Below are 27,929 nucleotides of genomic sequence, written 5' to 3' on the forward strand. Positions count from 1 at the left end.
CATGAATTAATTAATCTTGGAACAAAGATCAACACCTTGTTACTTCTAGAGTTGTTCAAACACGTATTAAGAAAAAAAAGAATCACAATAATTCTAGCCAGAAATAGATTTACCTTAGTTGTATGATGTAAATACTGTCTTACAATCCTTCCCTCTTTCCTTTCTAGATCTCTTACTAATCTTGTGTTTAATTTCAGATATAAGCAGATAAGATTAAGTAGTGTGTATCAGACATCACATAATTACGTTTTGACATAACATGATTCATGTTTCATTTGAAATAATGCTGTTTGAGTTACATAGTCATGAAAACTATGGTGTGTGGGGGAAGAAAGGTACTTTTGATAGTTTGGGCAAAAAGAACAAGATTCTTTCTTCTTAGGGATCAAATTTGAATGAATTGAACAGAATATGTGAGCTCAAGATGATTCCATTTTTATGCAATTGCTTTCAATAGCAGGATAGATTTCTGCGGAACAAATGGTATTTACCAAACTAGGATGCCTCTTAAGTTCCAAATTCAAGGGCCACTTAATACTGTAAGAAGAATTTTAAATGACATTTTGATGGTTTCATGGAATGGAAGCTGCTAAACAAAACCTCAATGTCCATGTTATTATTAAAGTGGTTCAAAAGGAGACATTGGGGAAGTGTGTGCACCTATTAATATTATAAAGTGATATAATTTAAGAGAATAATTATAATTCAGTATCTTAATTCTAAATTAGTATAATAGCATGACTGAAAAAAAATCACATCTCCTTTGTGCCCAGGTAATGTCAGACAATTTCCTAAAACATGTTCCTTAAATATGAGCAGATGATATAAGGATATTTGAGGGCTCTGATTTGAGCATATCTGCCAAATGATATTAACTAAATGCCCTGTCCCCTTTTATTGTTGTATCATGTTTATTTTATCATAAGTCCTTTTTCATTTCCAAATTATTTCTTATCTAATCCAAATTATACCTCTGTAATCTTTATTATTTCTCATCATCCTAACCACAGAACATCAGCAGTGAATCATTTTTATTTCATTCTTCCACCCTGCAATCATATTCAACTATACACCCACAGTCATATACACATATGTGTGCATGTATGCATATATACATATATATATTATACACACGTGTTCATGCATGTATAAATACCTATATATAAATAAAACACATGTCTCTTTTCCATCAATTTGTACATATTTAATTGTTTACTTTCTACACACTTCTGAACCAATAGACAATGAACAATTTAAGACTAAAAGCTGGGGTACCAAATTTAGCAGCACTTTGGGAAACAGACAAAAGTGACTTCAATCCTACTCTATAAACATGAATAAAGGAACAAATACTGTTTTATTTTCATTTTTTCCTTTATCTTCCCTGTGAACAAAGCCAACTCATCTCATTAAATCCCAAGAAGATTTGGTGGTTGCAGTATTGATGTGAGTTTGGAAAATTATTCCTAGAGTATCCTTCTGGTTAGAGAAGCTGATAGGTAATAAAATGGAGACACAGATTGTGGAAAAGAAGGTCATGTTTTGTAGACGTCAGAAAATGATTGAAGATCGTATGCATTTTTTAACCTGTTATTTTTTAAAATATTTTTACTTTAAGTTATAATCATTACATAAATTTCATTTTCTTGGTTCAAATTGTTTCTTTTTGTCTTTTTTAGAATTCTTTTTAAAACATTGCATTCCAAACTTACTACCTTCAGCCCTCACCAACCCATTAAGAAGGTAAACAATATTTTGTCGATTATACACATGAAGTTATGAAAAACACATTTGCATATTAACCATTTTTGAAAAAAAAAGGAAAATAAATAATGTGGAATTCTTCAGTTCTCTTGCTGGAGGTAGCATTTTTCATCACGGATCTCTAGGAATTGTTTTGGATCATTGTATTGAATAAAGTAGTTAAGTCTTTCATAGATGATTCTCATTACATATTGCTATTACTGTGGAAAGTGTTCATCCGGTTCTGCTCATGTCACTTTGAATCAGTTCATATGTTTTCCAAGTTTTTTTTTTCTGAAACCATCCTGCTCAGCATTTCTTATAGCATTCAATAAAATTCACAACATATCCATAGTAGTCATGTTGTGAAAGAAAACAGACCACAAAAAAAAACCCTCAAGAAAAATAAATGAAGTAAAAAAGTATGCTTCAATCTGTATTCAGACACCATCAGTACCCTCTCAGGGGATGAATAGCGTTTTTCATCATAAGTCCTTCAGAACTGTCTTGAATTGTTGTATTACTGAGATTAGCTAAGTCATTCACAGCTTATTGTCTTACAATAATAATGATGCTGTTACTTTGTACAAAATACATTTCACTTTGCATCAGCCCATGCAAGTCTTTCCAAGTTCTTCTGAGAGCATCTTGCTCATCATTTCTCACAGTACAATAGTATTCCATCATAATCATATACCACAATTTGTTCAGCCATTCCCCAGTTAATGGATATCCCCTCAATTTCTAATTCTTTGCCCCAAGAAAGAGCTGCTATAAATATTTTTATACATATAGGTCCTTTTCTTTCTTTTTAAAAAAAATTCTTTTGGGATACAGACCTACTGGTGGTATTGGTAGGTCAAGGGGCATGCATGGTTTTATAGCCCTTTGGACATAATTCTAAATTGCTCTGAAGAATGGCAGAGAGAAGTAAGGAAGTTTCCTGGGCTTTCCCCAGTTTCTTTCAGATACAATGTTAAATCAAGCCTCTGAAAGGATTCTGGGGCAACAGAACCCATAAAAAGATGGAGTAAAACAATTTTCCAGCTTAAGATAACTTAGAAGGATTTCAGGAAAGATTAGTCTTAATTGGATAAAAGGGGAGCACAGCTCAGTGCAGCCAGTGCCTGGGTGAGCCAAGAGGGATCCTAGTCACAGCACAGATCAGCAACTGAGGCCCCTCAGTCCTGGTTAAGCAGGCCATTAGTGAAGCCTTCAGACTCAGCACAGAAGGCAAATTGTGAACCTCAGAACCCTGGTAGACCAGGTGTGACCAGGCCAGGCCAATCTCAGCACAGTGGGCAAGCCACAAGCACCCGAAGCCCCATTGTAGAAAGCCAATGACCAGACCCCTGGTCCCCAGCTTATGAAGCTTGGATACTGCCCCCTGTGCCCCAGCAGGTAAACTTTAAAAGTCATGAAATAGGCTGGAAAAATGAGCAAGAAACAGAAGAGAGCTTTGACCATAGAAAGCTACTATGGTGAGAGGGAAGATCAAAACACAAACTTAGAAGAGGGCAATATTAAAATGCTACTTATGAAGCCTCAAAGGAGAATGTGAATTGGTCTCAAAACCAAAAAGTCTTCTTGGAAGAGCTCGAAAAGGATTTTCAAAATCAAGAAGAAAAAATGGGAGAAGAAATGAGTTATGACAGAGAATTATGAAAAAAGAAGAGTAAACAGCTTGGAAAAGGAAGCACAAAAATTAACTGAAGAAAACAACTCTTTAAAAAAAATACAATTGGCCAAATGCAAAAAAAAAAATCCACTGAAGAAAACAATTCTTTTAAAAGTAGAATTAGCCAAATGGAAAAGGAGATAGAAATGCTAGGTGAAGGAAATAATTCCTTAAAAATTAGAATTTGGCAAGTGGAAGCTAATGACTATGAGACATCAAGAATCAGTCAAACAAAATCAAATGAATGAAAAAAAAATAGAAGAAAATGTAAAATACTTCATTGGAAAACAACTGGGAAAATAGATCCCGGAGTAAAAATTGAAAATTACTGGACTGACTGAAAGCCATGATCAATAAAAGGGGCTAAACAGCATCTTTCAAATGATTATCAAACACAACTGCCCTGATATCCTAAATGCAGAGGGCAAAATAGTCATTGAAGGAACTCATCAATCATCTGAATGTGATTCCAAAATGAAAACTCCTAGGAGAATTATAGCCAAAAATACAGAATTATCAGGTCAAGCAGAAAATACTCCAAGTAGCAAGAAAGAAACAATTCATATATAAAGGAGCCACAGTCAGGATTACACAGGACATAGCAGCTTCTACATTAACGTATCAGAGGGCTTGGAATGTGATATTCCAGAAGGCAAAGGAGCTTGGATTACAACCAACAATCAACTACCCAGTAAAATTGAGCATAATCTTTCAGGAGAAAAGATGGACATTCAATGAACTAAGGGATTTTCAAACTTTCCTCATGACAAGACTAGAGCTGAACAGAAAATTTTATCTTCAAATGCAAGACTCAAGAAAAGCATAAAAAGATTAATGGTAAAGAAATAAATACATGTCATTCTATAAGATGTAAACTGTTTTCCCTACGTGGGAAGATGATACATGAAGAGTCACAAAAGACTTATTCCAGTAGAAAGACAGAAGCAGGATATGAGCATTGTTTGAGCCTTATTCGCATCATATTTATCTCCAAGATAGAAAAACATACACACTCAATTGGGTTTAAAAGATGTGCCACAATTTCTCTTACAAACTCTCTTACTCGATGATAATGGAGCCATCACATTCACAGCCTATCCTCACAATCCAGAATGTATTTCATGAAGAATTAGAAATGGAACTAAATAAACTGGAATTAAATAAATAAACAGAAAGTAAATAAATAATTACAAAGGCCTGTGATTCAGACGACACAGTTTTTAGTAAAGAAATTTAAAATATGAAATATCATAGAATGGAAGAAACAACATGATTTGAAAACATCATACCTTATTATTACCATTTTAAGTGACTGAGAATTTATTGATGATTAATTGTAAATGTGCCTAGATTTCCATCTTAACAAAACCTTTATAAGAATAATCTACAATACATCATTGTTAGAGGTATGAGAAGGGAACAGATGGGTTTTAAGAATAATATTCATTTAACCACATATTTAAAGTCAAAGAATTAACTGAAAAAAAACTAAGGAACACAAGATCCCACCTTCATTATTATGTGTTAATAATAATAATAATAATAATAATAATAATAATAATAAATAATAATTTTAAAAGCATTGTATTTGATCGAGCAGAATACTTTAAAATCTCTTCTGTAATGAGGATTCTGCTAGGCATTGTCCTCCTCTATACCTATTCAAGTGAACTTGTTAATCTAACTGTATTTCTACATCACCTTTATTTTTCTTTGCTTGTTTTGAGGCTTTGTCATTACTTTGGCGTGTTATCTAGGTGGCTCAATGAGTAAAATGCTGAACTTGGAGAAGACTGAAGTTCAAATACAGCCCTAGGCACTTACTGCCTATGTGATCTTGGGTAATCATCTTTATGGGTAAGGCAACATGATGCTATGGGAGTCATTCTGCATTAATAGCCAGTCCTACTCCTGCCATTACAATAAACACTCACCTGTCCTAAAAGCCAGCATGACCTTCCTCTGAGTCTGTGTCTTATTTACTACCTTATGTTGGCTATCTCTAGGGGACATTTAGCCACTGTTTTTGGATGGCATTAAGCTCTAGGAAATACAAACTTTATTCAAAAATGTCATGCCCTAAAGTATCTATCATCTCTTCATAAGAGAAACCTATTATGAGACTCCTTCTCTCTCCCCAACCCCTTTAGGAATTTGCTTAAATAGAACTTTGCCGTTTTTAAGTCTAAGCTAAGAACATGCTCCCATTTATTTCTACCTCAGTTCCAACCATCCATTCCTCTTACCCTACTTTGCCACAGGCCCCCATGCTTGTCTATACACTAAAGAAGTTATCATTCCTTTTCTGATCATATATAGATCAGGTGGGAGCTTATCTCCATTTCCTTTCTGTCCTTGGTCTTCTTTCCAACTCAGGTGACTTCTCACTCTCTGTTTTTCCTACTCCTTCTCCCCGCATAAAATATAATTTTACTCATCAGAGGGTATGACTTTTGTTCTATTCACTATCAACTTGTTTTTTTCTTCTTTCCTCCTCCTGGTTCTTTGAGTTTTCCTTAAATCTTTATCTGCTTAAGTACCTTATACCTTGATGATCTTTCTTTTTTCTTTAACACTGAATAATTTTTATTGGGGATAAAACAACAATAGCTTCATATTTCTCACCATAGACAGATATTAGAATTTGTTTCATTTATCAATGTTATAGACAATCATATTTATTTACCTTTAATTTCTCTTCTTTTAAATATTTGCAAGTTTGGAGTGTTTGTAACTTGTTCTAGGCAATACATTTATATTTTTTGTTGAAGTACATATATTTAAATTGATCACTAGCCTCAGATTTGAAGGATATGTTCTTCTGGGTTATGTCCTGATTACTTATTTGCTCTGAAATATTACATAAAAAACCTCAATTTCTTTTAACTGTGGAGTTACTCTACATTATTCAAATTTTCTTTCTTTCATATTTGAAGACTTTTATATTAACTAAAAATCTTATTTGACACTGAAGTTCTGAAATTTAACTATGGAATGTGTTGAAATTTCAAATTTGAGGTTCTTTTTTTTTTTTTTTTGCATTGGGGTTAAGTGACTTGCCCAGGATCACATAGCTAGTAAGTGTCAAGTGTTTGGTCTGAGGCCGGATTTGAACTCAGGTCCTCCTGACTTCAGGACTGGTGCTCTATCTGCTGTGCCACCTACCTGTCCCAAATCGCATCTTTTTTTTTGTTGTTTGGTTTTGAAGAGGCCATCAGGGTTAAGTGACTTGCTCAGGGTCACAAAGCTAGTAAGTGTCAAATGTCTGAGACTGGATTTAAACTCAGGTCTTCCTGACTCCAAGGCCAGAGCTCTATCCTCTGTGCCACCTAGTTGCTCAAATCTAAGGTTCTTTAAAAGTGTTCGTGAGTACTTCCTCTCCTCAAAATTTCTGGTCAGTCCTCTTGTCATTTCCTGCATTATGGTATTCAGACATTTGAATTTATCATGCTTCTGTCAATGACAGTAACTTTTTTTAATCTAATCTTCAAGTTTAAGTGCTTTGATTATATGAAGTTAATGTGTTATTTTAAAGCTGTGTGTTTTGCTTCTTTAAGCCACTTTTTCCACACCTATATTTTTTTGAGTAAGGATTCTGGCATTGGTTTTTTTCAAATCAGTTACTTAGGATCTATTGTCCACAGTAGAATTTAGAGCTCTTTAGCATTGGACCCTATTAAATCTTAGTTATTTCTTACATATTATTCCCTCTACCTAATTTGTGGCCTGGTCAAACTGTCCTTGTTGTCCTTCACATATAACATTTCATCATCTTTTTCCTTTACACTGACCAGAGAAGTGGCATGGTAAGATTTGTATTTTAAGAAAATAATTTTGAGGGAAATGTGGAGGTTGCATTAAAGGGAGACATGCACACACAGATACATACACATGTACATATATGTGTGTATGTATATATGTAGTATGTGTGCATATGTGTAGGTATACACACACACAGATATGTGTGTGTATATAGATACTCCAGACCTAATAGTGGTATTACTGTATCAAAGGATATGGACAGTTTTATAGTCCTTTGGGCTCAGCTCCAAAATGCTCTCCAGAATGACTGAATCAGTTTATAACTCCACCAACAATGCATTAGTGTTCCAATTTTCCCGAATCATCTGTAACATTTATCATTTTTTCTTTTTTTGTCACATTAGCCAATTGAATAGGTGTGATGTGGGACCTCAGAGTTTTTTTAATTTACATTTCTCCAATCAACAGTGATTTAGAAAAAAATTTTATATAACTATAGATAGTTTAATTTATCCATCTGAAAACTGTCTGTTCATATCCTTTGAGCATTTATCAGTTGGGGAGATGAGAGGGAATGAGTGAACCTTACTCTCATCAGAATTGGCTCAAAGAAGGAATAACATATATGTTCAATTGGGTATGAAAATCTTTCTTACCTTACAGGAAAGTAGGGGAGAAGAGGAGTGTGATAGATGGGAGGGCAGATTGGGAGTCAGAAGCAAAAACACTTTTGAGGAGGGACAAGATGAGAGGAGAGAGAAAATATAATAAATGGGAGGCAGGATAGGATGGAGGAGAATATAGTTAGTCTTTCAAAACATGATTATTATGTGAGTGTTTTGCATGACTACACATGTACAACCTATATTGAATTGCTGGCCTTCTCAATGAGGAGGGGATAGGGAAAGAAGAAGGGAGAGAATCTGGAACTCAAAGTTTTAAAAATGAACGTTAAAATTGTTTTTATGTGTAACTGGGAAAAATAAAATACTAAATAAAAAAGAAAGAAAAAAAGAAATAATGAGGAGGAGCATTTCAGAAAAAGCTGGGAAAGACTTACATGAATTGATTCTGAGTAAAGTGAGCAGAAACTGGAGAACATTGTACACAGTGACTGCAACATTGTGAGATGATCAGCTTTGATAGATTTAGATCTCCTCAGCAATACAAGGATATAAGAAAATTCCAAAGGATTCATGATGGAAAATGCTATCCACATTCAGAAAAAGAACAGTGGAGTGTAAATGGAGATCAAAGCATATTGTTTCCCCTCTTTTTTTCTTTCTTATGGCTTTTACATTTTGTTCTAATTTTTCTTTCACAACATGATAAATGTGGAAATATGTTTAATATGATTGTACATGTATAGCCTATATCAGATTGCTTGCCGTGTTAGGGAGGGGAGTGCGGATGGAGGGAAGGAGAAAAAAATTGGAACTTAAAATCTTATAAATGTGAATATTGAAAACTATCTTTACATGTAATTGAAAAAACATTAAGTGAAAAAATCTAATTCTGTTTAAATGTGTCAATTAAAGGTGTTATCTTCCTTCAGCATTGATTTAAGTTGATGATATGATTTTTGGAAGACCCTGGAGTATACTCAGATATTCTCTGTTCTCTATAGCACCACATATTTCAAGTAAAAGAGGTTCTGTCTTGACTACACAGATTATCTTAATGTATTATGTATTCTATGCTTAGCTATAAACTTAATACAGATGAGCCAAGTTCATTTTGGTGACACAATTCCCTTCCCTATCCACTTATACCTAAGATTAGGACATTGAAGGAACATGGTTCCATCTTAGTTTCCAAATCTTTCATTGATCCTAAGATCTTGTGCTGAAATCTCAAAAGACCAAAAACAATCACAAAAACAAAACAAAGCCAAATATAATCAAGTAAAGTGATTATGATCATTTTTTTTGTCCATTTATAGGGGAACTGGTGTTACTCAGAAAGCTATGAAGTAGTTTGTTATCTCATTGGTTAAGTTCTCTCTCTTGGGTATCTTCTAGGGGGAAGGAAAAGCTGTAACTCCTTAGGAAGTCATTCTCAGGACCCACACACTTGCTGCTTCTAAGAATTCTTGGAAATATTCTGGGGAAAGTATTTCCCTGTCTTTTCTTACATATACAGTCCCTGTAATTTAGACATATGAAGCAATTTGATACTCTAATAAAAAAAATTTATGCCTTCTTCCATTATTCATTCAAAATATATCATGGATAGCTCCTATGATAGAAATTGGAAGAGAGGTAAAGTACTTTTCTTTGAGAATAATTCATTAACACAAGAATTATTCATCTACTTTTTTTGCAAGGTCCAAGGTCTTTTCTTTAGTATGTTCTCTAATGAGACAATAGCATGGTATTTTTCCATCTTGTAGATTCAGAATTTGGAGGGAAATTTCTTTAAATTTTGACACCCCTTATTTCACCTTTATAAAGGCAGGAAAAAAGGGATCTTGAACAATCATAATTCCTAGTATCAATTAAAGGCATGAGAAGAGGAAGAGTAAACCAGGACCACATGAATGTTTCTTCAATAAATATTTGTGCAGAATAGAATATAATTAGGGAACTTGTGCTTCGATCAAGAACCATTCTTAGGTCTGAAACTTTTAGGGAAACAAGCTCAAAATGCAGAGGTTAGCCCTCATTATTCTAATTAAAATGATGAGTAACTTCCTAAAAAGTATGCTCTGTGGTGATTCAGACCAATGAGGTGAGGAATTTTGAGGTAGTTGAGTCACTGAATGAATTGCTGAGAGCCAAGACTTATAATTCATGATATGGGATTGACTTGAATTGAATCATTTCAATGGATACAAAATGGAAGAATGCCACTTCTGACCCATCCTTTACAACCAGTATCTCAAAGACAGACAAAAGCTGAGTTAAAATGATTTCATGATTTAGGTGAAAAGGGTTCTTTGGTTAACAGAATAATGGTGGTAGGGGTTACAAACTCTTTTGAGACTTTGGTGAATGAAAATTCAAGAATCTCAGAGCTGGATGAAATCAAAGATACTGTAGAATTCAACTCCTTAGCTAAAACATGAAAAATTCTCTTCAAGTTGTGATGCTGTCATTTAAAGACTTCTGCTATCAAGAAATCTACTACCATTGAATTATGCCCATTGCATTATTGAGCACTTTTGCTAGTTAGGAACAATTTCTTTACATTGAGCCAAAATATACCTTCACACAATTTTCCATGTCCATAAGTATCCTCTTTGAGGCCAAATTAAATAATATAATCTTCCTTCCCCATGATATCACCTCCAATATCTGAAAGAATAGATATCTGGCTTTTTAATTGGCATATGAAATGCTTCACAACACAAGTCTCTTTGCCAAGAAAACCCCAAATGGGGTCACAATGAGTCAGACACAACTGAAATGACTGAACAACAACAACAACAAATACTAGGGCAGCTAGGCGGCACAGTGTATAAAGTGCTAGACCTAGAAAAGAAAGACTCATCTTCCTGATTTCAAATCTGGCCTCAGACATTACTAGCCATATGACCTTGGGCAAGTCAGGAAATACTGTTTACTTCAGTATCCTCATCTGTAAAATAAGCTGAAGGAAATGGCAAACCATTCCAGTATCTTTGCCAAGAAAAAAAAATCTTAGAAAAACACTATTTAATGAAGTAAAGGGAGACAAATATTGGAAAGATACCCATTCTTTCTTTTTTTTTTAGGCAATTGGGGTTAAGTGACTTGCTCAGGGTCACACAGCTAGTAAGTGTCAAGTGTTTGGTCTGAGGCTGGATTTGAACTCAGGTCCTCCAGACTTCAGGGCCAGTGCTCTATCCACTGTGCCACCTAGTTGCCCCCCAAAGATTCCCATTGTTAATGGTTGCAATGTGCCATTATAATAAAAATGATCACACAAATTGAACTAGTTTGCAGATTTAGTTTTCTTGTTAAATGGCTGTTTTACAGAATTAATCAAAATCAAGCCTTCAATAAGCATTCACGAAATGTCTACTATGGTAAATGTCAAGCATTGTGATAAGCACTGGGGATATCAAGACAAAATGAAACAGTCCCTACTTTCAAAAAGCTTACATTTTAGGGGAGAAACAAAATATAGATATATAAATATTTATAAACTATATACAGAATAATTACAAAGTAATTTTTTGAGGATATATCAGAAGCTGGTGATGAAGTTCAGCTTTACAGGAAATTGAGGTAAAATGATAAAAATCATCTAGGAGAACAAAAAGACTAGACTCTTAAGGAAAACAATGAAAAATATAAGAATGAAAGGAGTATAGTATTAGCAGATCAAAATATATAATATTACATACAAATATAATAACTTTCAGAGTCAGCTGGTTATTGGTTTAAAAATAGAAAAATTTATCAATGGAAGAGATAGGTAAGTAAAACTCAGAAGGAAGCAAAAAAATAGCACAGTATTCAATACACTTATACTAGGATTCATGAATCATTTGGAAAACTAAAAAACAGAAAATCAGCAATGAGATAAGAGTAATAACTTATTCAACATTTCACAGAAAATTCCAAATGTATAAGTACTAAAAAGAGAAATTCACTTGACTTGTAAAGAAACAGAGGTGAATAAAAGAAGGAATCTTTTACAATGATGATTGAAGGGAGAATTCTTAACCAAACAAAGGCATCAAAGTGATCTTAAATGATACAATAGAAAATTGTCATTGTCTATTTTTTTAAAGTTTCTGCAAAAAAAATCTATATCGATTAAGAAGAGAAGTTAACAATTGGAAATGACCTTTATTGGAGATAAAAATATGTAAACAAATGATATAACTAAAGATGACCAAGAGTCATTCTTCAGTAGATAAGAAATCACCAGATATAAACAGGTTGTTTTCAAAAGAAGATATCCAAATCATCACAAACCAAAAGAAAGAATATTCCAAATCACTAATAGAAAGGAAGGTTTAAAATGAACTGGAGAAGGAAAGGGCAAATCACTCCAATATCTTTGCCAAGAAAATCCCAAATGGGATTACAGAGAGTCAGACACAATTGAAAAATGACTGAACAACAACACACTATCTAATGAAGTAGAGGGAGACAAATATTTCCAGTTTTTTACCACCAGAAGGAGAGCTACTATAAATATTTTAGAACATATAAGTTATTTCCCTTTTTCTCTAATCATGTATGGAAACAGAGCCAGTCATGGTATTACTGGGTCACAGGATATAGACAATTTAATAAGTCTTTGGGCATAATTCCAGATTGCTTTCCAGAATGATTGGATCAGTTCACTACTCTACCAACAGTGCATTTGTGTTCCAATTTTTCCATATCCCCTGAAACATTTGTCTCTTTCCTCTTCAGTCATTTTAACCAATCTGATAGCTATATCTCAAGGTTGTTTAAATTTGCATTTCTCTAACCAATAATGATTTAGAACATTTTTCATATGACCTTAAATTATTTTGATTTCTCTATCTAAAATCTGCCTATTCATATTCTTTGACCATTTACCAATTGGGGAATGACTCATAATTTTATTCCCACCTAATAATATTTTATTTTTTCCAATTACATGTAAATATAATTTTCAATATTCACTTTTTAAAAAACATTGTTTTATGAAAACCAGCTATTTAATTTTTTTTTTAATTTTCAAGCAATTGAGGTTAAGTGACTTGCCAAGGGTCACACAGCTAGTAAGTGTCAAGTATTTGGTCTGAGGCCAGATTTGAACTCAGGTCCTCCTGACTTCAGGGCCAGTGCTGTATCCACTGCACCACCTAGATGACCCTCAGTATTAACTTTTATAAGATTTTGATTTCCAATTTTTTTTCTCCCTTCCTTCCCTCTCCCCCACCCAAGATGGCAAGTAATCTGATGTAGGCTAAAATCCTATTAAGCATATTTTTACATTAGTCATATTGTGAAAGAAGAATCAGAATAAAAGAGAAAACCCATGAGAAAGAAAAAAAAAAACCTCTCAAAATAGTATGCTTTGGTCTGCATTCAGACTCCCTATTTTTTTCCTCTGGCTGTGGATAGCATTTTCTATCATGAGTCTTTTGAAATTGTCTTAGCTCATGGTATTACTGAGAAGAGCTAAGTCTATTAAAGTTGATCATCACACAACCTTGCTATTACTGTGTACAATGTTCTCCTGGTTTTGCTCACTTCACTCAGCATCAATTCATGTAAATCCAGTTTTTTTCTGAAGTCCACCTACAAATCATTTCTTATGGAACATAGTATTCCATTACATTAATATATCACAACCTTTTTGGCTGTTCCCCAATTGATAAGCCTCCCATCAATTTCCAATTCTTTGCCACCATAAAAAGAGCTGCTATGAATATTTTCATACGTGTGGGTCTTTTCCCCCTTTTTATGATCTCTTTGGGGTATAGACTCAGTTGTGGTATTGCTGGGTCAAAGGGTATGCACAGTTTTGTAGCACTTTGGGCATAGTTCTAAATTGCTCCCCAAAATGATTGAATCAGTTCACAATTCTACAACAATGCATTAGCATTCCAATTTTCCCACATCTTCTCCAACATTTATCATTTTCCTTTTTTGTCATATTAGCCAACAGACAGCCGTGATGTGGTACCTCAGAGTTGTTCTAATTTGTATTTCTCTAATCAGGTGATGTAGAGCATTTTTTTTATATGGCTATAGATAACTTTAATTTCTTCACCTAAACTGTCTGTTCATATCTTTTGACCATTTATCAATTGAGGAATGATTCATATTCTTCAGATTTGAGAAAGTGCTTTATATATTTTAAATATGAGTCCTTTGTCTTGGAAACTATCTATAACAATTTTCCCCAAATTATCTTGTGTCTTCTGATCTTGGCTACATTTTTTTTGTACAACACCTACTTAATTAGTGTAACCAAAATTGTCCATTTTAAAACTTACTCTGCTCTCTATATCTTCTTTGTTCATAAATTGTTTGTCTATCCATAAGTCTGATAAGTAACATATTTCATGTTTTTAAAATTTTCTTATAATATCTCATCTAGATCATATAGCTAATATACATAGATATAGATAGATATTAATAGATCTAGATTTCTTAAGGATAGCATTTTTTTTTCATTTTGGGTATTAGTGAACTTGTACAAAATTGTGGCCCCCAAAGCTTTTCATTTCTGCAAACAAATTCATATGACAAAATCATTTTTTAAATACTTCTTTTGTTGTCATGTCATTGACTGTGCTCCTTAAAATTGCCTCTGTGCAGGTGTTAATCTTTTTAGGTATGTCTTCCCCATTCAGTTAGTGTCAGAAAATCATTAACTCTTAAATTATTTAGTCTCAAACTTCTTCTCGATATCTATACACTCAGTCTCTCTTGCCTGGAGGAAACCAAGATTTTTTTGGACATCACCTTTTTCCATTGCTTCAGTGTGACCTCAATGTCTATAGCAGATGTTTAGGATTTCAAAGTTATCAAATTCTAATGACATTTTGATATAATTAAAAAGTTTCCTTAAGATGAAGGAGCTATTTAATATGTTTTCCTATGTAGCCATTTAACTTGTTGTCATCCACCCCCATTAAAATTAAAGAATATTATGTTAGAGTTTCCTCCCTGTTTTAGAAGTTGTACTTAGATCTAGTTAGAAGAAATTATAATGGATTTAAGACTAGGGAAACCATATATTTCATATCAATTGGTTTGAATGTTAATGGAGTATTTTAAATAGAGATTAGTTTTTCTTGTAGATACCTGTTTGTGCTGGGCTTGATTCAGGCCAGTCTCTGGGCAACTAGGTGAAATAATGGGTAGATTGCTAGGCATGGGGTCAGGATAACCTGAGTTCAAATCTGGATTTACAAACTTACTATCTATGTGACCCTGGACAAGTCATTTAACCTTTGTCTGCCTTGGTTTCCTAATGTGTAAAATGGGGATAATCAAAGACCAACATCACAGGGTTATTTTGGGCATCAAATGAGATAATATTTGTAGCACAATACCTGGCACATAATAGATGCTAAATAAATGCTTTTTCCTTTCCTTACTTACCTATTCCCCTGGGTAGTTTAGATTTTATATTAGACAAAATGAGACACTTGCGTATCTTTCAATAGCTAACAAAGGCAGTTTTACTAAGCCATAGAAGAAGGTTATTAAACAAACCTATTCATTTAGTTCATCCTGAGCTGATTCAACTGAGTGAAGCTTTCATGCCTAGATTGCTCAGTGTGGTCTGGAAAACATCATGGAAGATACCTGCAGCTCATGTATTGTATTTACATGACAAGGAAGTGATATCAGCATCTTAAATGTTTAATTCCCTGAGTGTATTAAGGATGATTGCAATACCTCTTAGGAAGAAAAACAAAAACAGAATAACAACTAGCTAATTTTCATGGGGTGGGAGCTTAGGATAGTGCTCCCCCTACAGGGAGGTATGCAAACAAACTTGCTCAGTTATGTGACTTTAAGGTGTGAAGACAATAGACCACAGTAGTTCCATTCACCTTTATAAAGCATATAAAATGCCAAAGTTTAGCAAAGTTAAAATCCATTGGAAAACTTTAGAGATGAATCTTTAAAGAAGACATTTGTTGTAATCTTGTAGGTATAAAGATATAAAAATAATGGCTTATTTCCTTAAGAAGTTAACCTGATCTAAACAAATAACCAAAATATAAAAGGAGCCCAGAAATTACCTCAGCCAGCAAAATTTCACATCCTTGCCAAATGATTACAGTAGCCATAGGCAAAACTGATTTAGAGTAAAAACTCATTTCTGAGAGCTTATAGAAAAAGATGACAGATTATTATGGTAAAAGACCCATAAACAGAAGCAGCATAGGAAAAAATGAAAGAAAACTTGGCAAAATGCATTGGAAAGCAAAGTTATCATGATACCATTCAAAGATGAAACTGAAAGTAAAGTCATCATGAGAACATTCATATTAAAAAAAACAAAAGAAATAAATAGAATAGATCTGTACTTTTAAAATAAGAGTTATCATGAGTTGAATGTATTTTGACTACGGGGAATGGCTAAATTAGTTGTGGTGTATGATTGTGATGGAATATTACTGTACTATAAGAAATGATGAAATCAGTGATCTTAAAAAAATGAATAGACTTGCATGAAGCAATGAAGAATGAAGAGTAGAACTAAGTGAACATTGTATATGGTAATAGCAATATTGTTTTAAGAACAAATTTGAGCAAATAAATCATTCTGAATGTTATAAATACTCAAATTAACTACAAAGGACATATGATTAAGACATTATCTGCACCCAGAGAAAGAATTGATAAATACTAGTATGTATAGCATTATTTTACACGCATACATTTGTTTCTAATGCCTTTCTAGGGTGTGGGAGAACAAAAAAGGGGAAAAAATGAAAATTACGTGAAAAACTTATTATATGTCTAAAAGGAATAGCAAGTCATACATAATAGATTTGCAGTTCATGTGTGAATGTCATTTTTATTATACTATGCTATGGAAATGCTTGTTTTATCCCATAAATAAAAAATTAAAATAAAAAACATTGGTTAAATAATGTTACTTGAAGAAAATTCCACTAATACTAGCTACAAAATGTATAAAATGTCTTTCATATACATATAATTATGAAATAATTGCAGAAATTAAAAAAAACTGGTTGAAACAATAGGAAAAATATTCAACATTCACAGGCTGGGCACTCCAATATAAGAAAAATTATGATTTACTTAAAGAATCTACCAATTTAGTTTTGTACCATCTATTCACTGTGAAGATGGTTTATTTTAGCTAAATTTTAGATTTTTTTTAGATAAAATAATAACAAAACATGGAGGAAGAAAACATCAAGAATATCAAGAGCTATAATGAGAGAAATAGGAATGAAAAGGGCTTAGTAGTCATATCTAAACTATGTGATAAAGAGTAATTATTAAAATCACCTTGTATTAGTGTAAAGGAGAAGAGCATACACTTATTTAGATAGATAAAACTGAGAAATAGATGTGAACAACAATTTGTACCTGATAAACTCTAAAATTCAAAGAAGTGTGGTAAGGATACTGTATTAAAAATGAAAAAAAAAAAGAAAGAAGAAAAGGAAGGAAGGAAAGAAGGAAGGAAGGAAGGAAGGAAGGAAGGAAGGAAGGAAGGAAGGAAGGAGGAAGGAAGAGGAAGGAAGGAAGGAACTTGCCATAAAGATGGGAAAGCAATTTGGCAAAATATACATTTAGATTAATGTTTTAAAAACAACATTTATCGTATGTAGTCAGGGATGGATTTCCTTTAAAAAAGCGTAAAAACTATCTTCAGCATTTGGTTGATCTCTTGAAAACATTTATAATAACTCATTCTAAGGTTATGTAGAATTCCTGAGGTCTGCTGGAGTTTTGACTGTCCTGTATCATATCTTTCTCATGCAACATTGCTGCCCTGGAAAATGCTAAGATGGAAAAGATCAGTGCCTATTTTGCCATAGTCTTTTTTAAAATGAAGTTATTTCTGCTGTGTTTTATGGTCCACAGACATTTTATTTTGTATTTAATTTTAAATGAAATTTATTTTATAAGTCCTTTTATTGGATTTATTAATACTAAATGGAAAGATATGATATTATGTTTTTATTTCATCTAGAAGAATTATTGATTGTTTTGATTAATTTTCACCTTGAATTGATCTTTTTAGAGTGTTTCTAATATTCCTCCATTTCAAATAATGTTAGTTCTTATTTTAGATACTTATTGTTTATCATGTTAAAGAAAAACCTTTTTTATAGATTTAGTATTTTAAAGCATAAATGAATATTGTATTTTAGACCTTTCTTACATCTATTGATGTAATACCAAATAGTTATTGGTTTTGTTATTAATGTGATTCATTGTATTTAAAAATTTCCTAATATTGAACTACTATTTATTCCTAATATAAATCGAGCCTTGCTGTAACATTTGTTATGTAACTATAGCTGCTGTAATAGTATTTTACTCATTTTTAAATAAAAATTCTTTAAATAAAAAAAAACCCTTTAGTTTTCTTTCTCAACATTATCTCTTCCTAGTATAGTTTAAGACAGTATTTGTCTTATAAAAGAAGTATAAGAATGGATTTGTAAGATGCTTCTTTTCTAAGATCGAAAACAACTTGTGTAACATAGGTGTTAATTTAAAAATATGTGATAGAATTTACTTCTAATTTTCTCTCTAATCACACCATAACACCATTTGTGGGGTCCTGACTGGGGAAAGGGCCATGAAACACAGTGAGAAGTGAAAGTCACAACTTAAAGTCTGTGAAAGGTGAAGCCTGGATATGTGACCTGTTAAAACTAATATTCAGATACTGAGTCATAACTCAGATACTATGACTGATGAAAGTCATAACATGAATACAGTAACCCATTTATGACCTGTACATGATCATTATAAAGCTTGTGTTTGGGGATTTTATCCAATTACATTGGCTTAACAACCATGCTCAGAAATGAGCTCATCACTAAGCAGAAACTCCAAATATCCACCATTCCACCAGTGCACTGTATGACTCCACCTACCTTTTTTTTTGAATCCTATAATCACCACTGGACTTTTCTGGGGTCTTTTTTTTCCTTCTTCTTTATCTTTTTTTCATATAAATTTATTTATTTTTAGTTTTCAACATTTACTTCCACAAGATTTTGAATTCCAAATTTTCACCCCATCTTGCCCCTCCCCTCACCCCAAGATGGCATGCATTCTGAATACCCCTTCCCCTAGTCTGCCCTCCCTTCTATCTCTTCCCCTTATTCTTTTATCCCCTTCCCCTTCTATTTTCCTGTAGGGCAGGATAGATTTCTGTACTTCATTTCCTGTATTTCTTATTTTCCAGTTGCATGTGGAAACATTTTTTTAAAACATGTGTTTTTAAAACATTGGGTTCCAAATTTTCTCCTTTCCTCCCACCCCACCCACCTTCATTGAAAAGGCAAGTCAATACAGGCTATACATGTGCAGTTATGCAAAACACATCCATAGTAGACATATTGTGAAAAACTAACTCTATTTCCCTTAATCCTATCCTGCCCCCCCATTTATTCTATTCTTTCTTTTGACCCTGTCCCTCCTCAGAAGTATTTACTTCTGATTACCCCTTCCCTTCCAATTGCCTTGTCTCCATCATCCCCCTGCTGTCTTGACCCCTTCCTCCCCTATTTTCCTGTAGGGTAAGACAGGTTTCCATACCCAATTGAGTGTGTATGTTATTCCCTCCTTAAGCCAAATCCTATGAGAATAAGATTCCCTCATTTCCTCTCACCTTCCCCTGTTTCCCCTCCACTGTAAGAACCTTTTCTTGTCTGTTTTGTGCAAGATAATGTACCCCATTCTATCTCTCCCTTTCTCCTTCTCCTAGTATAATCCTCTCTCACCCCTTAATTTTATTCTCCAGATATCACCCCTTTATCTTCAACTCACCCTGTGCCCTCTATCTATCTATCTATCTATCTATCTATCTATCTATCTATCTATCTATCTATCTATCCATACATATAATTTTCCCCTCCCACTACCTAATACTGACAAAGGTCTCATGAGTTATAAATATCATCTTTCCATGCAGGAATGTAAACAGTTCAATCTTAATAAGTCTCTTATGATTTCTCTTTCCTGTTTAACTCTTCATGTTCCACTTGAGTCCTGTATTTGAAAGTCAAATTTTCTATTCAGCTCTGGTCTTTTCATCAAGAATGCTTGAAAGTCCTCTATTTCACTGAATGACCATTTTTTCCCCTGAAGGATTATACTCAGTTTTGCTGGGTAGGTGATTCTTGGTTGTAATCCTATCTCCTTTGCCCTCTGGAATATTATATTCCATGCCCTGTGGTCTTTAATGTAGAAGCTGCTAAATCTTGTGTTATCCTGATTGTGTTTCCACCATACTTGAATTGTTTCTTTCTGGCTGCTTGCAATATTTTCTCCTTGACCTGGGAACTCTGGAATTTGGCTACAATATTCCTAGGAGTTTTCCTTTGGGGATCTCTTTCAGGGGAGATCGATGGATTCTTTCAATTTCTATTTTGCCCTCTGGTTCTAAAATATCAGGGCAGTTTTCCTTGATAATTTCTTGAAAGATGATGTCTAGGCTCTTTTTTTGATCATGGCTTTCAGATAGTCAATAATTTTTAAATTCTCTCTCCTGGATCTATTTTCCAGGTCAGTTGTTTTTCCAATGAGATATTTCACATTGTTTTCTAATTTTTCATTCTTTTGGATTTGTTCTACTGTGTCGTGATTTCTCATAAAGTCACTAGCTTCCAATTGCTCTATTCTAATTTTTAAGGAAGTATTTTCTTCAGTAAGCTTTTGGACTTCCTTTTCCATTTGGCCAATTTTTCTTTTTAAGGCATTCTTCTCATTGGCTTTTTGGACCTCTTTTGCCATTTGGGTTAGGCTATTTTTTTTTTGGTGTTATTTTCTTCAGTTTTTTTTTTGGGGTCTCCTTTAGCAAGCTGTTGATTTGTTTTTTTATGATTTTCTTGCATCACTTTCATTTCTCTTCCCAGTTTTTCCTCTACTTCTCTTACTTGCTTCTCAAAATCCCTTTTGAGCTCTTCCAAGGCCTGGACTGATTCATATTTTTCTTGGAGGCTTTGGATGTGGGAGCTTTGACTTTGTTGTCTTCTTCTGGTTGTATGTTTTGATCTTCTTTGTCACCAAAGTAAGATAATATAGTCTGACTCTTTTTGTGCTGCTTGCTCATGATCTCAGCCAACTACTTGAGTTTTAAACTCTTTGTTAAGGTAAAAAGTCTGCTTCCAATGTGGAGAATGTACTGTTTCAAGCTTTGGGGGTTTGTACAGCTGTTTTCAGAGATACTTGCAGGGACCTGTAAATTTTCAGTTCTTCCAAGCTGGTATGATAAGGGTCGAGGTGTTTAGTCTTTTCCTGGCCTGTGCTCTGGTCTTTGAGTGACCGGCCACAAGCAGTCTTTTCTGTCTTGGAACTGTGAGGAGGGTTTCCTGTCCACAGCCACTACAAGCTCTGTCGCAGCAGCAATCCTCTTCATCCCAGAACTGTGACCCAGATCCAAGCAGGGGCAAAGCAAAAGATTCCTGCCTCAGCACTGGCAAGGAGATCCCTGCAGTCCCCCTCTTATCAGCCACTTGATTCCCTCTCAGTCAGTGGGCCAGAAGCTCAGGACACAGCCACCTCCCCGGTGCCCCTGCTCTCCGCTCTGCACTCTGGAACTGGCTCTGACCTAGCTCTTCTCTCACAACATAAAACAGACTTTTCCCACTCACCTTCTAAGATGTCTTTGGAGTTTGTGGATTGAGGAGTGTGGAAACTGCCACAGCTGCCTGTGATTCATTCCTCTGAGGCCTGCTCCAGGTTCACTGTGACCTGCACGCCCATGCCGAACTGCGCTCCTCTCCCCTCCCAGCATGATATGCCTTTCTGATCAACCATTCAGGCTATCTTGGGCTGGAAATTTGTTTACTCTGTCTTTTTGTGTGTTCTGCTGCTTTAGAATTTGTTTAGAGCTATTTTTTTTGCAGGTATTTGGAGGGTTTGGGGAAGAGCTCAAGCAAGTCACTGCTTTCACTCTGCCCTCTTGGCTCTGCCTCCTGGGGTCTTTGCAGTGATCTAAACTGTAGCCTGCCTGCCATCCCAGACTGATGACCCCAGACCTATCAAACTCTTGGCAAGGATACATCATATTTCCCCAATGTCAGTATCCAATTGATTAAACTACTACCTATAATTAATCTGGAGCTCCTTGGTCTCTTCTTTTGGTATGAAAGTTTCCAATTGTTTGGGAGGGAGGTACAGATTTTCCATGTGGGGGAATTCCAGACTCTACACCATTAGTTAAGGTTCTCATTTCCTCTTATTTGAATGATTGTAATTTTTGATTGTTCTTTCTCTCTCCATTCTCTTCCTATCCAATCCATCATTGACAAAACTGTCAAAGTGATATTCCTAATGCACTGGTGTGGCCATGTCTACAGTCAGATCAAGAAAATCCAGTGGTTACCTGCTGACTTGGGGATGAAACAAACTCCTATTTGGCATGTAAAGTTCATTGTAACCTGTCTGTAATCCATATTTCCAGGTTTATTATATTCCAACCCCAGTATTCATGCCTTTGCATAGGTTTTTCCCCCTCATCTGGGAAGTTCTCCATCCCTACCTTGACCTTTGGTACCCTTGCTCTATTCTGATGGTTCTAGTGGTTAGTGACCCTCTAAATCACCATGTATTATTATGTCTGTGGCCCATAGTTACCTTACTATGAACATGCTGTACCCTTCTTCAGTGAACTATAAACTTGTTAATGGGAAGCATTGTCTCACTATTGTAGGAATATCTTGGACACCTCAAATATTACTTGGCACATAGCAAGTGCATAATATGTTTGCAAATTAATCAATTTTGATTTTTGAACTTTGTTCTGATATGTCTTATACAATCATTGATTTTTTAAAATGTTTCCCTCACTATCTCTGAGTGTTGCCAACTTTGGTAAGATTTGTTAGCTTCTGTTCTACATGCTTATTTGCCCTCCAAGTTTTTCCTCAAGGGCTATAATTTGACTCATTTCTTTTTCTTCATCTTCATTTCTTTAAGTAAGTCATCCATCCACTTTTAGAGTCCTTGTGTCCTATCATTTCTCTGTCTTTTTGGTAGTACGCAGGTGTGTGCTGTTAAATGTTTAATAATTGTTTTTCAGAAAAAAAAGTAAAAAGACTGTTCACAAGACACACTTTTAATTATAAACTGCACTGTTAATACTTTCTTAAGTATTAGACAACAAAACAGCAAGTCAAATCCTGATTTGTACTGTTTTCTTATTTCAGAATTGTAAATTCTCACATTGAAAGTTTAACAATCCTCTCCCCTGAACCAGTTTGGGCTCTTTCCAACATACTTTGGTGGTATGATTGTACACCCTGATAAATTGTTTTCCTTTTCTAGAATTTTATATGGGAATGAGGGAGTGTCTCTTAAACCACAGAATGCACATCCTTATATAAGCCTTACCTTTGCCCTTTCTTCAATCCTTCCAGTAGAGGTAGCTGATAAAACCTACCCTACTCCTCTCAAATTCAAAGTTACTCTTTCAGAGATGGTTTGGCAAAGGGCTTGAGATGCTAAATACTGGCTGAGAATGTTCTAGATCACCTATAGCTTGGTCCTTAATCTTCTGTTCTCTCCAACTCAATAAACAAATATAATTAACTCCATTAGACTTTTTCATTTTCAACTTATTACACGATAGAGTAATCTTTAAAACCTTCAATTGAGAGCTTGTATTGCTTATAGGCCTTGCTTTTGGGAAAAAAAATCAAACCTTTTAACGTATGGAAAATCTTGGAATATTTATTAAAATTTGATTGTTTAAAAATTTATTAACACTAATATTTTTCTTCTAAATGTCGCCAAGTAGTAAAGGTCAACAAAAGCAAATATCGTGGTTTTCTGCCCTTGGTTGGAAGCATATCATGTCAGGATTTCATAGCAGGGAATTGTCAGAAAAATATTCTCTGTGCTGCTCTCTCTGAGTAGTAACTTGCAACTGACTCTAGCTTCTGGTGTAATATGCATACGTTTTCTGGGGCCTACTGCCTTAGTTACAATTTAGTGATTCATTACTCTGGTTTGATATCAGAGTGAGACATTCAAGGCTTTAGATATGTCTCAGCTACTTCAAATGGCACCAAGTTAGGTTTTGAAAGCCAAGTTGATACTATAGTTATGAATTAGAAGATTTTTAAAAATCCATTTGTTAAGAATAAAATGAAAAATGATAAACTGGTGAAATTATCAAGGAGCAAACACCAACAATGACAGCTAAATATTTAACAGAAAAACCTGTACTTGCTAGTCATGGTGAGAATTGTGCTATTATATACACAATAACTAACTCTCTCTACTAAAATTAAAAAAAACAACAACCAACTTTCCATTGGAATTCTGGAACAAAAAGGAACAAAGCTCTTTTCTTCCTGGGTTGTGAGTGGGCAAATAAGTCTAATAGTATTTATATTAATAAATAAGTTCAGACACCATACAATTGATGAAAAGATTGCTACATCTTTGATATAATTTACATGGAGCTATTATAACAACCTTGTAAAAATTAACTTTCTTGAAGGAGATTGTATTTATTTAAAATTTCAGAATTTTCACTCTCAGCCTTTTGGTAATTTATAAATAATATGAAATCATGATCATAAAAGATAAATCTTTATATCAAAAAAATGGAGCACTGTTTTGGAAATTGGGTCCAATTTGATGCATTTGTAATGAGAGAGCCCAATTCTTCAAATATGTTTGGAGTTGTCCTTACTGATGGGTTATACTGAACATGCGCAGATGTTCATATCTAGCTCCAACATATCATTTGGAACTTTGGGGAGCCTACATCCAACCATGAATAACTCACATATCTGTGCTATTTGATGATGAAAAGCATCCTAATTAGATTAGAAGCTAGAAGGAAAGATGACTCAATAGTGGCAAGCAGTAATTGAGTATGTGTACAAAAGATAGAGGACATAGTCTCTTGCTCTTTTCCCTGCCTGCTTTCGAGTGATTAAAAACTTATGTAACCCACCAACTATAGGAAAAAACATCTTGACTTTCTTCCCTCTCTGAGCTGCCACGTATAATTGAGTGCATGGTGCCTGTTTCTTCTGTGTTTATTCTTTCTTTCATTTCGTTCATATATTATTTCATTTATACATATATGTATAAATGAAATAACATATATATATATATATATAGACATACACATTTATTTCATATATTATTTCGTATAGGCACACATACACATGTGCACACACACACACACACACACACACACACACACACACACCCAGAGATATCAACCAAGTTTTGACTCTCTGAGCTTTAGAAAAATCATCAGAAATCTTTTGAGCAGCTGGAGTTGGTAGCAGAGAGTACTGCAGTTATAAAAAAATAGCTAAATAACCTGCTTGAACCACATTAGCAGTGGATTGACCCTAGAAGGAGTCAACATAAATAAGCAAAGAAGGGATCCATTGTCAAAAATGCACTGACATAGACTTGCTGGAAATTCCATAAAGATAAAAAGGTCTCCTATGGTAAAAAAAAAAATTCCTAGGAGTCTTAAACTCCTTAAGAGTCCTTAGGACTCTGTGGCCTTACGTGTTCACCAAAATATGCTTGTCAGTCTTTGTACTTCCATCGTAAATCCACTCTCTGAATGGAACTTGAGTTTACAAAAGGAGAATGCACCCCCACCTCCATTTGATGACTTCTTTTCTTGCTATACTTTCCCATTAAATACTCTTTTATAAAGCCAATTGACAACAACTCATTATTTGAGATTTGGAGGAGAATCCTGGATGGGAACTCATGTGTGAAAGTATTAGAAGCCACAACACCTTAGGTTGATCCCTGTAACTTTGAATGGAGGCATAGTTAGCTATCTTCTGGGGCCCTGATTTATCATTATAAATAGGGGTTAATGGAGTAAGACAATTAAGAGGGGGACTGCATATTCAATTACTTTTTTTTTCCTTTTTCATTTAATGTGTCCCAAAATGTTCAGATCCACTGTTTAGAAATTTTAAATTCCAGTAATCTTAAGTCTTTGAAGGGCACTGGGTTACAGGTTACAGTGGAAACCTAAATAATGAGGGAAATAAAATGTATATGTATAGTTGTGTATAAGTCCCATATAAAGAAAATAGATGGTAATGTTCAGGGGAAAGTCATAAGCAACTAGAGGGTCAAAGAAAAGACTGAAATAGGTGACAACAGAATTGAGTCATGAAGGAAATAAGGGATTTCAGGATATAGACAGATAGAGGGTGTTTTTTTTCCATATACGTGTGCACTCTCTCATATCACCCTTTTGTCCACTATCACAGCCATGACCTTATTTTAGGCCTTCAAAATCATTTGCTTGGACTATTGTAATAACTTCTTATGGGTCTCCTTGCCCCAAACATCTCCCTAATGAAATTTTTTTCCTCCATAAAGCTCTGGAATTGATTATTCTAAAGTGCAGGTTTGTGTCACCATCTGCCTATTTAGCAAACTTCAGTGACACTTATTACAATTAAGATCAAATACAAACTCTTTTGTTTGATATTTGAAGATATTCGTAACTTGGACCTTTCCTACCCTTCCATTCTATTTGGCCATTACTCCCTTCCACACTTCCATCATTGAGATGGAGTATTGTGTATGAACAACATGTAGGCTAGTATGACAGGACAGCAGAGAGCATATTTAAAAACATTTTTCTGAAAAGAGGTCTATAACCTTCAACAAGCTATCAAAGGGATTTATAACACACAAAACAGACCAAGAATCATTGAGTTATAATAATAGTAATAACGACAGCAACAATAATAAAGACAATAATTCTCATTCATTCAATCCTTTAATTTTCAAATCACTTTCATACACATTTTACCAGATTCACTTAGGTTGACCTTAACTCAAAAATTCAGCCATTTTGACTTCATTTGGTCCATCTATCATATTTATGTTCCCAATTTAATGAGACTTGAAGAGTCAAAGTAAGATTATGATGATGAGTTAACACCACTGATTGATTGTTCACCATCCAAATAGCAAAATTTCCCAATACTGTTTTATGGTACTTACATTAAACTAAGTATGATTGTAGCTCCATAAAACAGTAGAATATTTCCCCATATATAGTATGTTTGCAAATACACTATCACATCTCAACCTCTAGTATACATACTAAGTTACTTTCAGAGGTTTGATTGAATAACTATTATTGTTTTACATGCATCTAAACATTTCATGTAAATAAGATCAAGCTTGTGTTTCAAATACAGAATAATTCCTTTTGTACAGGACCATATTGTTTACAAGTTTTGCCTTAGTATGCAGAATATGCATGTCTATTTGAAGTAAATTTACAAGATGAACTGAAGATAATGTTGATGACCTCAATATTGTGTGAGTAATCCTTTGAATGTCAAAATATTTTGGAATTCACTCCTTCCTTCAGAAAAGGGGAGAGAAGAGTAAGGTTGAGGTAATTATACTTTTGCTTTTCTATCTTTTAAGATAAACTATAAATATAAATAATTATTTTATCATTCACTTATCATTTGAGTTGCCTCAAATTGCAAAAACAGTCTTGAAGTTATGGATTATATCTTTTACATATTTCAAATTGTGAGAAATCCTGGCAAGATGAATTTACATCTCAGAAGAAAGTATATCCTTATCTGGATTCTTCCCACCTCAATTAAATATGATAAATAGAAGTACGGGGGCTGTTTCTGGTCCATACTCCATATTTTATAATTCTATCTACCAAAATTCTATCTACCATTTGAAGCATGACTAACCTCCATAAAAGGAGTTTTGAAAAAGTATGGAGAAAAAAAGTCTCCCAAAAGGTGAAATTGAGGAGATGAAATAGGAAGAGAAGATGGAATGGCAATTTCGTGATCAAGTGTGAGCAAAGTGGTGGAAGCAGTTGCAGTGCTCTCAATGGACTTGAGTTCAGTCAGGCCTTAGATACTTATTGGCTATGTGACCATGGGCAAGTCACTTAATCTCTATTTGCTCACCTGTAAAATGGAGATAATTATAGTACCTTCCTTTTAGGGTTGCTGTGAGCATCAAATGAAATAATTGTAAAACACTTAGCACACAGTGCTTAACACATAGTAAGTGCTACGTCAATGTTAGCTATTGGATATTATTATATGCCATTGTGTGAGACCTTTATCTGGGGGCCATATTAAGAAAAC

The sequence above is a fragment of the Phascolarctos cinereus genome, unplaced genomic scaffold (assembly GCF_003287225.1).
Source record: "Phascolarctos cinereus isolate Bilbo 61053 unplaced genomic scaffold, phaCin_HiC Scaffold_1;HRSCAF=81, whole genome shotgun sequence".
Lineage (NCBI taxonomy): Eukaryota > Metazoa > Chordata > Mammalia > Diprotodontia > Phascolarctidae > Phascolarctos > Phascolarctos cinereus.